The sequence below is a fragment of the Oncorhynchus mykiss genome, chromosome 18, assembly GCF_013265735.2.
Source record: "Oncorhynchus mykiss isolate Arlee chromosome 18, USDA_OmykA_1.1, whole genome shotgun sequence".
Classification (NCBI taxonomy): Eukaryota; Metazoa; Chordata; class Actinopteri; order Salmoniformes; family Salmonidae; genus Oncorhynchus; species Oncorhynchus mykiss.
In genome coordinates, this window is record NC_048582.1 from 15,811,649 (window position 1) to 15,824,345 (window position 12,697).

The 12,697-nt window shown below is 40.3% G+C and overlaps 1 long non-coding RNA gene across 1 annotated transcript; it reads left to right on the top strand.

Annotated features, from left to right (window-relative positions):
• Nucleotides 1–5,848: 5,848 nt before the first annotated feature.
• On the top strand, nucleotides 5,849–8,813 carry LOC110495647. Its single transcript, XR_002469459.2, has 2 exons — nucleotides 5,849–6,149; nucleotides 7,628–8,813. It is a non-coding gene; the product is annotated as an uncharacterized LOC110495647 (long non-coding RNA).
• The last annotated feature ends 3,884 nt before the right edge of the window (nucleotides 8,814–12,697 follow it).

Consider the following 12,697-nt stretch of genomic DNA (forward strand, 5'->3'; position numbering starts at 1 on the left):
GACTAGAATAAATTGAGAGAACGAGTTCAGAAACGGTTCAGAAAATAGGGGTAAATGAAAGAAAGCCATCTAAATATTATTTGTTTAAATCCATATCCCTATTTGCTGAACCCGTTCTCTCGGTGTATTCTAGTCTGTCGACAAAATTCTAAATATTGCGACATGGGTTTGGTTCAAACTGTTACGGCTCAGTCTGTGCCCCAGCTCCATAACGATTGAATTAGCCTGCATCCATTTTTTTTGGTAACACTTTACTTGACACCTAGCATCATAACGCGTTATGACCCGGTCATATTCATGTCAAAATATGTCATAACAGCTGACATAACTTGTCCATAATATCGTAATAACACTGCCATGACCCATATATTTACACCTGTTGTGACATATTGTGTTATTTTATGGCTGGTTAAGACACCTACATAAGAGTGTCAATCTACATTTATTCAAATGTGTTTTTTCGCTGCCAAGAATTGTCCTTTAGTTTGAAAGTTTTCCAAGAGTGCACAAAGCTGTAATCAAGGCAAAGGGTGGCTATTTGAAGAATCTCAAATATATTTTGATTTGTTTAATACTTTTTTGGTTACTACATAATTCCATGTGTTATTTCATAGTTTTGATGTCTTCACTATTATTCTACAACATAGAAAATAGTAAAAATAAAGAAAAACCCTTGAATGAGTAGGTGTTCTAAAACTTTTGACCGGTAGTGTACACACATTACATTTTAAATAAATAGTAATCAGACATCTCCGGTATACATTATGTAGTTATGTAGAAATCTTACTTTGTGCATCTTCTCTTTGGTGTCATAAACAATCCTTCTTCTTGCCTGTGCTTGGTAAGGATAAGAGGGGGGCGTTATGACCTCCTCCTTTAGACTAGTTAAGATACGAGACAGTGCCAAACACATGCCAGAACCAACCCTATGAACTATGCCTATGTAACGTGCCTGTAACCAGTCTATAAGGGAACTAAACGGGACTGTCCCGTTAGAGCTTCTGACAGACGTTCACTATGGTTAATTAAGTTTGTTGGAACCTCTCCAGTGCACTGACAATAAACAATGATTCATTTGAGATTGACTTCGGGTGTCCCTATGTAAGAATTTACATGACATAGTGTTTTCAGTAATAACCATTACAGATCATGGACTGAGAGCTCTACTCTCAGTCCATCCCACTTATCTCCATAGACCACCCTCTTTTGATTTCCAAGTGCCGTTTTTCAACTGTGCTGTGATGTTTTACATTAATTTTGCATAGTATACACAGATTGTGAGCTAAAGATTAAGACCTTTCCTGTTAGTGTTATTATGTTGTTGATTGATTGACTATGGCATTCCAAATCGCCCAACACTGCTATTTGTAAGATTAATTTTAAATGGATGTTAATTGTTCAGACATTCCTGAGCGTGTGACCAGAAACAAGCTACATTGGGGCGATACCAGAAAAATCAATGGAGGCTTCTCAAAGGAGGAAGGGGAGGACCATCCTCTTCATTGAATTTCATAAATAAATAAGAAACATTAAAAAAGTGATCCTTTATAGATAAAACTATACTAAATATTATTTTTTTGTGCTGTTCCAAATGTCTGAATAAAAATGACAGTTAGTGCAGAATGGTGCTTTTTTTGTTGTTGGGGGAGGGGGGGGGGGGCTGAAGAGGGGGTTCGCCCAGAGAGCCATACAAGCTAGAACCGCCACTGATGTGCCATGGAATCGGTACATAGACAATCTCTTCGCAGCTATTTTGCGATCTGTATTGTGCAGCTGTCAACATTTTTGTCCTCAAATGAAACTGGTAAATTTAGTCTATTTATGCAAATCTTTTTCACCAAATTTTGGTCTTTAAGATATTGCTGACAAACATGTTCCCTACTTTCTCCCCCTTCCACTTGCCTCCTGTAACGATTGTCCTCTTCTTCTGACAAGGAGTAAGAGAGATCGGACGAATTTGCAGCGTGGTAATTGTCCATTTTAATAAGTCAAACTGAACACTACAACATACAAAATAACACTGTGAAACAAACAAAACGGTCCAGTGTGGTACTAACACGGAAAATAATCACGCACAAAACACAATAGAAAACAGGCTACCTAAATATGGTTCTCAATCAGGGACAACGATTGACAGCTGCCTCTGATTGAGAACCATACCAGGCCAAACACAGAAATAGCAAATCATAGAAAAATTAACATAGACAACCCACCCAACTCACGCCCTGACCATACTAAAACAAAGACATAATAAAAGAACTAAGGTCAGAACGTGACACCTCCTCCATTTTTGCAGTAATGCTGCAATCAGTTGATTGTAACTTTGGATTAAGCAAACATTCCCATCTTTTTTTTATATTTGCATGTGTGACATAACTCCACCATTCCTATTCAAATTATCATGAATAAATATAAAACAAGAAAAAAAAGTTCAATAAAGATTTGTTTTATTTTTTATTAATCAGTATATTTGTTGTAATATTTGTTCTATCTTTTCTGGAGGATAAAACTGAAATTGTAACCAGCTGTGTATAACTTGTTTAAAACCTCAAGGGATGTAAAGACCCCTGTTTAGGGGACCTGCGTGGTTCTGGTACTGGTTCCGACCAACATTTTCACTTACAAATCCATCTGTGGACACTGTAGATCGAAATGGCTTGCATTGAGCGATAGCCCTGGTTCCCACGGACACAGTATGAATAGGAATGGTGGAGTTATATTGTCTGAGCCTGGAAACTCCTTGAAGCTGGACTGTCCCTCCTACCATACCATTTTCACAGCTGACTGTCCATCAACTCCTGGCTGAACCCTACACCACATCCACTGACAAAGCACATGCCTGCAATCATTACAGGGGTGGCTCATCACTGTATCACTGTATCACTGTAGCACATTCAGAGATCGATTTATAGCCATTGATCTAAAATTATTCATATATTTTAAACATAGAAATGTTTGTTTGTCATAGACTGACAAGATTCATAGGAAATGATAAGTTGTAATCTGTATAAACGCAAAAAGGTCATTTTGAACAAAGGTTGAGCTTTTCTTAATAATCTACTGTAGAACCAGTTTGGGTTTAAGTATAACTTACATATGAGTGAAGCTTTTAGTGAGAGGTTTAATGGTTTAATATTTAAAGGCATAGCCGCGGGAAGTAGCGGTGCTGTAGGTGCTGCAGCACCCTCTGACAATCACAATTTTAAAAAATATTAATATAAAAAATGTATACAGCATTTGTTTTGTTTCACCAAATTAGTGCACTAGGCCTTTATTACTCCTGTACAGTGCCTTGCGAAAGTATTCGGCCCCCTTGAACTTTGTGACCTTTTGCCACATTTCAGGCTTCAAACATAAAGATATAAAACTGTATTTTTTTGTGAAGAATCAACAACAAGTGGGACACAATCATGAAGTGGAACGACATTTATTGGAAATTTCAAACTTTTTTAACAAATCAAAAACTGAAAAATTGGGCGTGCAAAATTATTCAGCCCCTTTACTTTCAGTGCAGCAAACTCTCTCCAGAAGTTCAGTGAGGATCTCTGAATGATCCAATGTTGACCTAAATGACTAATGATGATAAATACAATCCACCTGTGTGTAATCAAGTCTCCGTATAAATGCACTTGCACCGTGATAGTCTCAGAGGTCCGTTAAAAGCGCAGAGAGCATCATGAAGAACAAGGAACACACCAGGCAGGTCCGAGATACTGTTGTGAAGAAGTTTAAAGCCGGATTTGGATACAAAAAGATTTCCCAAGCTTTAAACATCCCAAGGAGCACTGTGCAAGTGATAATATTGAAATGGAAGGAGTATCAGACCACTGCAAATCTACCAAGACCTGGCCGTCCCTCTAAACTTTCAGCTCATACAAGGAGAAGACTGATCAGTGATGCAGCCAAGAGGCCCATGATCACTCTGGATGAACTGCAGCGATCTACAGCTGAGGTGGGAGAATCTGTCCATAGGACAACAATCAGTCGTATATTGCACAAATCTGGCCTTTATGGAAGAGTGGCAAGAAGAAAGCCATTTCTTAAAGATATCCATAAAAAGTGTTGTTTAAAGTTTGCCACAAGCCACCTAGGAGACACACCAAACATGTGGAAGAAGGTGCTCTGGTCAGATGAAACCAAAATTGAACTTTTTGGCAACAATGCAAAACGTTATGTTTGGCGTAAAAGCAACACAGCTCATCACCCTGAACACACCATCCCCACTGTCAAACATGGTGGTGGCAGCATCATGGTTTGGGCCTGCTTTTCTTCAGCAGGGACAGGGAAGATGGTTAAAATTGATGGGAAGATGGATGGAGCCAAATACAGGACCATTCTGGAAGAAAACCTGATGGAGTCTGCAAAAGACCTAAGACTGGGACGGAGATTTGTCTTCCAACAAGACAATGATCCAAAACATAAAGCAAAATCTACAATGGAATGGTTCAAAAATAAACATATCCAGGTGTTTGAATGGCCAAGTCAAAGTCCAGACCTGAATCCAATCTAGAATCTGTGGAAAGAACTGAAAACTGCTGTTCACAAATGCTCTCCATCCAACCTCACTGAGTTCGAGCTGTTTTGCAAGGAGGAATGGGAAAAAAATTCAGTCTCTCGATGTGCAAAACTGATAGAGACATACCCCAAGCGACTTACAGCTGTAATCGCAGGAAAAGGTGGCGCTACAAAGTATTAATTTAAGGGGGCTGAATAATTTTGCACGTCCAATTTTTCAGTTTTTGATTTGTTAAAAAAGTTTGAAATATCCAATAAATGTCGTTCCACTTCATGATTGTGTCCCACTTGTTGTTGATTCTTCACAAAAAAATACAGTTTTATATCTTTATGTTTGAAGCCTGAAATGTGGCAAAAGGTCGCAAAGTTCATGGGGGCCGAATACTTTCGCAAGGCACTGTATGAGCGGAGAGGAGCAAATTATTGGTCAGCAGAGCGGGGAGAAATGCAGAATCTTCCAGCGGCCATGTTTCATTATTTCAGTCGCACAAACTCATATTCATTATATGAATAGGCACCTTTAATTAGCAATATTTTGGGCTCATATGATTCAAAAACAACATGTCATCTGGAGTAGGCTGCGCCATAAATTAGTCCGTAAAATGGAGATTGGACTCGAGTTAATCAATGTGATTTGTCCATAAATATACAGGTATACCTCTCCATGGTTGCAGAATCTTGTCTATTTTTGCTAACTTTCAATTCAACTTTATTGTGGTAAATGAATTGATATCTTTAAGGATATGAATATCAAGTATGTCTACTTCACCATCAGGCCATTTTATAGGTAAACTACAAGGTAATGTAAAAATGTGTCTTTTAACATAAGGTCCACTTATCATAATTGGGTTTAAGTCCAAATAGGATAGAAAAGGGATCCATATCTTCAATGATACTGTGTAGGGATCCAGATTTGCGGATTTAAGAGGTCATTTTTGTCATTGGTATACATTGACACTTTTGTTTTCAAGCCCTGGATATCTGACCCCCAGAATTGGGGCCTTTGTGAATACAACCCCTGGCCCTAACCCTGTGTTACTGGTTAGGGTCAACTTTGACCTCCTCCCAACTGATGTCTCCTGGGACATGATGGTTTAAATTGAAGGCACTAAGAGACAATGCAAAGGCATGAAAAAAAACGTCTCGTTGTTACAGAATATACTGACTGACAACAGTTAGAAATCTAAACTAGCAATTCAGAGTAGTCTGATAGACGAAGAAGAATATATTTTAGCTCAATTTGGTGTTGGGGGTAGGATCTAGTAACTGGTTTTCCATTAAATGCTCCAAGACAGCAGGTGGCGCTATTGTAGTGCAGTCTGTTTTTCACCGATTGCGTTGTGTAAATAGCACACCGTCCATCGTTGTTTACATATGTTCTAGATTAGATCTGCTAGGCCAAATCAGACAGAGAAATTTCAAAATGTCTTTGATCGCCAATATGTCAAAACTACAGTTGTTAAATGTGTTCGTCACCGAGCGTTTATCCGCGGCTGCTGTGGAGATATTCGGGGCCGTAGAGAAGACCATTGCAGAGTTTCAGGAACTAATCTCCTGTTCAGCAGAGGAGAACGAGGGTCTACGGAGACTGTTGGCCATGGTTATCAAACCAGAGATAAAGTTACACAGAGTTGGTGTGTATAGCGAGCTACAGTTGTGATACGAGATTTGTATATTTAACGTCGTTAGACTAGATAATTCAGGTGGCACGTTGTGATATGCGCACTCTCAGCCCAATATTATACCTTTGATCAATTATTTAATTAACTAATAAAACGAGGTTTAAATTGCCAGCAGATGCAACCTGTTTGCTTACAGCTGTACTAGGGTCTGACAGTTTTCCTGCATAGATGAAGACCGGGTGGAGGGATGACAATTCGGAGTACATTTTTCGAGACATATCTCGCGCCGGCTCCTTAGGAAGTCTGTCCAACCCTACTGCAGCTGTAAACAAGTGGGTTGGATATGCTGGTTGAGGTCTGGAGGGTATTCCATAACGACTGCATTAGAGAACTCATGGTCCAATGACTGTACCTGTAGTAGACCCACGTGTCCCGAGTCTGAAGCTATCTACATCCTAGTCCTGATTAGAGCCATTTGTCCCTCGTCTGAAGCTATCTACACTCTAGTCCCGATTAGCTAAACACATTTACAGTGCATTCTGAAAGTATTCAGACCCCTTGACGTTTTCCACATGTTGTTATGTTTTTGCCTTATTCTAAAATTGATTTTTTTTAAGTCCTCATCGATCTACACACAATACCCCATAATGACAAAGCGAAAAACATTGGCGTCCATATTAGATTTTGATTTGGGGAGAGAAGTAGCATATAAAAACTGGATTTAATAGTTCTTTGTTCATTGGTCAGCGACGCAAACGGCGATTCTGTTTCTGCAAATTCTGTTATTCAATACGTTTCAATGGGCTTTAGTAGTAAAGGCCAAAATCAATATTTTATCAAATAATTGTATATATTTTTTTGATACCTAAAGGGGTTCTAAAATTAAAAATCAAATCGCTAAATGATCCATATAGTGTGACCATCGTAAAACAATTCCATATGACAGTTTAGCAAATTTCACTCTTGAACTTATTTAGCCTTGCCGTAACAAAGAGGTTGAATACTAATTGACTCAAGACATTTCAGCTTTTCATTTTTATTTAGGTTGTACATTTTTCTCAAAACATAATTCCACTTTGACATTATGGGCATTGTGTAGACCAATGACACAATCTCAATTTAATTTATTTTAAATTCAGGCTGTAACACAACAAAATCTGTCAAGGAGCGTGAATACTTTCTGAAGGCACTGTAGCTTTGGACTTGGGACACATGCTGCTAGTGTTCATTGGACCATGAGTTATCTCGAATGTCACTATGAAATGCCCAAAGACCTCGTCACTAATTCATTAAATAATGAATGACAAGTCTAATATTGGGATAGCGCACCCTGAACATAACTTTAGTTGGCCAACATTGCTCTCTTGCTGTAGCTAGTGTAGAAGACCATTCAACAAATCATCTTGTTTTTAAGCACAAAGAGGCCTTCAAACAAAATCACTATTTTTAGTCATTCAAAATATTGATTGAATATATATGTTTCCCTCCAGCTACTCACTCCAGCCGTTCCCCTTGAGCAGCAGAACTGTGAGCAGGAGTGGAGCCCCAGTCTGGGGCAGGAGGACCCAGAACCCACACAGATTAAAGAGGAGCTCATACTCAGTCAGGAGCCTTCACCTCAGCCTTCACATCTTTACCAAAACCAAACTGTGGATGATGGAGAGAGGAGCTCTTCATAACTGAAGAGATCAAAACAGAACCTGATGGAGAGGACTACAGAGTACCACAACCAACCAGTGATCAGCCCCACTCAGTTCATCCAGACTGCTCTGCTGCAGTGGAGAAACTATATCAGTGTAAACAATGTGGCAACAGCTTCACACGTAAGGGACACTTGACCATCCATTCAAGGATACACACAGGAGAGAAATCTTATCTGTGCAAACAATGTGGCAAAAGCTTCACCCAGAAAGGTGACTTGGACAGACATACAAGGATACACACAGGGGAGAGATCTTTTCAGTGTGAAGACAGTGGCAAAGCTTTCAACCAGAAGATAGAATTGACATTGCATATGAGAGTTCATAGAGGACAGAGACCATACAGCTGTCCTGATTGCAGGAAAAGTTACATGGAATTAAGCCATTTAAGACGTCATCAGAGCGTTCACACAGGGGAGAAACTTCATCCGTGCAAAGAATGTGACAAATGCTTTAGTTATAAAGGAAGCTTGAAGTTGCATATGAGCACTCACGCAAAAGGGATACATAATATCCCTGCAATGAGTGCAGCAAGTGGATCTGAAGTGAAAACAACAATTTATACTTTATCATTGTGGATTTCTTGTTACATCCAACTTTAAATTAATGTTCTATTTTCTGGCACTAGACAAAAAAGCGAATTGAGTTGTGTGTGTGTGGAGGGGGAAGCATCACTCAGTGTCAGCTTTTTAAGGTGAATCTAGCTCTCACTTTCAGGGACCTACCCTCCAGGACACTGCTGGCTTCAGGAAGTCCTCACCACTGTATCTAGCACAGAGCACACACTTGGATTTCTAAACAACAGGAGTTCCTATTCAATTGTTTAACAATGACATACAGGATATTTGGGCCACTATCTTCTATCTGTACTGATGGCTGCATGTTAGAATATTGAAGTAGCTCATCACATCTGTATTGACTCAATACAGCAAATAATTTGTTTTAATAAAGTAGTTTTTTCAATGGATGTCATAGTGAAACCCTATTTTTCTCTGTTGAACATGATTTCTGTGATGGTTCATATCAGGAAGGTTTAATACATCCTCTATCAGCTCTATTTCTTGCCTCTTACCCCCAACCCTATCCTGGAACAGCATTCCTAAACTCTCAGACGCTTTGTCCATACAGGCCCTGTGTCAATTGTACCTCATGACTGGTGTCTCGTGGGACATGGTTGAAAGTAAATCTGTGCCTTTGTTTAATTATTGGGTCACAAAGACCTTTGTTGGGTAAAGGTCAGGCTGTAAAGGACTTTGGAAACCATTACCTTATACTGACAGTGGCTTCCTGTGAATACTGTGAGTGTTTAAATGTAGGTCAGTGTGATATTTGACAGGCCACATTCCTAAGGAACACCAGCGTCATGGAGAATCCTCAACAGTCCAACTGACCTGACCGCGCCCTCCACAACTGTGTCTCCTTCCCCCATCCCCGAGCCTGACCCCAGAGGGCCCCGAGGTACAGTGTTGTGAGAATCAGGCCCAGCTTTAACTGAGTGTTTGGGTACATCTCAGTAGTCATAAGTCTGACCCCTCCCCTTTTCCACTCCTTTGACTCCTCCTTTTTCCACTCCTTTGCAATTATTCTGCAGGTCGTTGTTTTGTGAGAGAAGGGTTCTCCGTTAACTAAAGTAACTGGAGTAAAAAATCAGGTAGATCATAGCAGGATAGCTATAATGATACTTTTTGCCTGTGCATACTGCTCTCTACTTGCATGGCTCTCAACACATTTTGGGGTTGTGGTTATTCCTCCTGTGGTAGTGACTGTCAGAAATTCCACTATAATGGCAAACTTGAACTGGTGCTGACCTGACACCAAGACGACTGTCTCATCATCTCTAATAACACTTGGCAAAAGAATGTTGTAGAGATTTATTCGGATAGATATTACTAGATCCACAAAAATCGATCATTTACGTCTAGCATGTTTACTTTTACCCAAATATTTGCCTGTAGGATTAGGGGGACAGTGTCGCTGGCGCCCGTCTTACAAAAACAATAAAGAATCAACCACAAAGTTAACGAATCATGAAATATAATGAAAATATTTCTGAAGATAACAAACGGGTAGTCCCACTTCTAAACTAATCCTCGACCAGCTGTGGGGTGGTTTGATTTGGCCCTATTTGGTCAATGCCTCCTAGTAATCTCCAGTCATTTATCAATCAATAAGAACTGAATTTGAACTAGTACTTGCCGCTTAACATTTGTCTGGGTGACTTTTGTCAGAACTGGTAGTTTCCTCTGTTTCCTGTGTTTCCATGGCAGATCTGGGTTTTTGTTTGTTATCATAGGCTGTGATAATCGCTCCTCAGGCTCCCACCAGTACAAACTAAATGAAGGCGTCTGAAAGGAAGGCCAACCCGAAATGAAGTCCAACTGAAAGGAAGGCCTCTGAAAGTTGTGGCCAGAAACATTGTTTTAAATTAGATTCATGTAAGCCGGCATTGTTCGTGTGCCAATGGTGGAAATGTCAGATTAATTTCAGAGAGAAATGGGTCAAGAAAACAGAGAGAGGAGCTGGAGGGTATAGGACTCTTTTATTACTAGTTTTCAGAGTGGAAATATGTAGGAGAAAAATTCCCTGAGGTCTATCATCTAGTTTTCAAAGGGGCCAGAGACCGTAATAGATGACATAGGCCTGCTAGCAGAAAACAATAGACCCTAGATATGATCACTGGGAGGGTAAATACAAATATAGCTAGCAGACGTGATACACATTACAGAGGAATAACATGTAGGCCCTATCTGAAACACTACAGACGAAAGTACTACAATTGTTGCAAACAACAAACATAATCAAAAGTTGCCGTAAAAAGTCTTAGTACTGATGAGAATGAACCTTTGTGGATGCATTGAAACACGATCTTGATGACAATTCAATGTCCCAGTTTTATCTGACAGTCTTTCAGCATCAATGGCAATTGAGGCATACTGTCAGTAGGACAATGGTCAATTGGTCGATTCAGGGTCCTCTGACTATGATGGAGGGTATCCACAGCTTTTTCAGGCCATTCTTGGGCAGCTATAAAGAGAGACGTGAGCCATTAGATTATGGCTATCAGGATGGCGATCGCTGCCACGGGACAAACAGAGTGGATACCAAAGGACAGACTGTATGTGATCGTATCTGATCACAACTCTATGAACCCACTCTAAACCAGAACCAGAACAGAGCTCGAACCGAAGTCATTCAGCTCACATCTCTGGCCCAGTCCCCAAGTCCAAAAACTTCACTCTGTATATTATCTGTACAGATGATGTATTGCCTTTACAGCGCTGACACAGCAGAGGAATCTTTCCAGAAACAGATGTGTGTGTGTGAGAGAGAGAGAGAGAGAGAGAGAGAGAGAGAGTTTGTCTACTGTTGGATTGAAGGGAGGGAATCTACACACTTCATAAATATTTATCTCACACATCAGTCTCTCATTTATTGGCAATAAACATCTCCTGCCTCTGACGTCTGCAGCTCATACAGGCTACGGAGGGCAGGAAGGAACATCCAGTGAAAGGAGTAACTGTAGATGTATTCTATCCATGTCTGTTACATTGGGGAAGAGCGAATATGACAATGAGAATGTAGTACTTAATGTAATTGGATGGCACCAACTTTTTCCATTTGTAATATTCAGTCAATTGTAGTTCTCAGTTTTCAGCCATGGTCTACGTGACCCTGTGTTGCTAGTTGCTGCAGGTGAAGAGGAGAGGTGATGTCCTCAGGATCTTGCATAGCGAACAGACACACGCCTCTCTGCCTTTTTCTGTCTGGAACATTGGCTCATTCGGGAAGCTGATTAAATCAATGGGACAAGGGTCGGGCCAACCACTGGAGGGAGAAATGCTGTGCTGGGATGAACATGGAGAGAGGGAGGAGGAGATGAAGGAAGACAAACACAGAAAGAGGTGGAGGGACGAACGGGGAAGTACAGTGCCTTGCGAAAGTATTCGGCCCCCTTGAACTTTGCGACCTTTTGCCACATTTCAGGCTTCAAACATAAAGATATAAAACTGTATTTATTTGTGAAGAATCAACAACAAGTGGGACACAATCATGAAGTGGAACAACATTTATTGGATATTTCAAACTTTTTTAACAAATCAAAAACTGAAAAATTGGGCATGCAAAATTATTCAGCCCCTTTACTTTCAGTGCAGCAAACTCTCTCCAGAAGTTCAGTGAGGATCTCTGAATGATCCAATGTTGACCTAAATGACTAATGATGATAAATACAATCCACCTGTGTGTAATCAAGTCTCCGTATAAATGCACTTGCACCGTGATAGTCTCAGAGGTCCGTTAAAAGCGCAGAGAGCATCATGAAGAACAAGGAACACACCAGGCAGGTCCGAGATACTGTTGTGAAGAAGTTTAAAGCCGGATTTGGATACAAAAAGATTTCCCAAGCTTTAAACATCCCAAGGAGCACTGTGCAAGTGATAATATTGAAATGGAAGGAGTATCAGACCACTGCAAATCTACCAAGATCTGGCCGTCCCTCTAAACTTTCAGCTCATACAAGGAGAAGACTGATCAGAGATGCAGCCAAGAGGAGAAGAAAGAAGAAAGCCATTTCTTAAAGATATCCATAAAAAGTGTTGTTTAAAGTTTGCCACAAGCCACCTGGGAGACACACCAAACATGTGGAAGAAGGTGCTCTGGTCAGATGAAACCAAAATTGAACTTTTTGGCAACAATGTAAAACGTTATGTTTGGCGTAAAAGCAACACAGCTGAACACACCATCCCCACTGTCAAACATGGTGGTGGCAGCATCATGGTTTGGGCCTGCTTTTCTTCAGCAGGGAAAGGGAAGATGGTTAAAATTGATGGGAAGATGGATGGAGCCAAATACAGGACCATT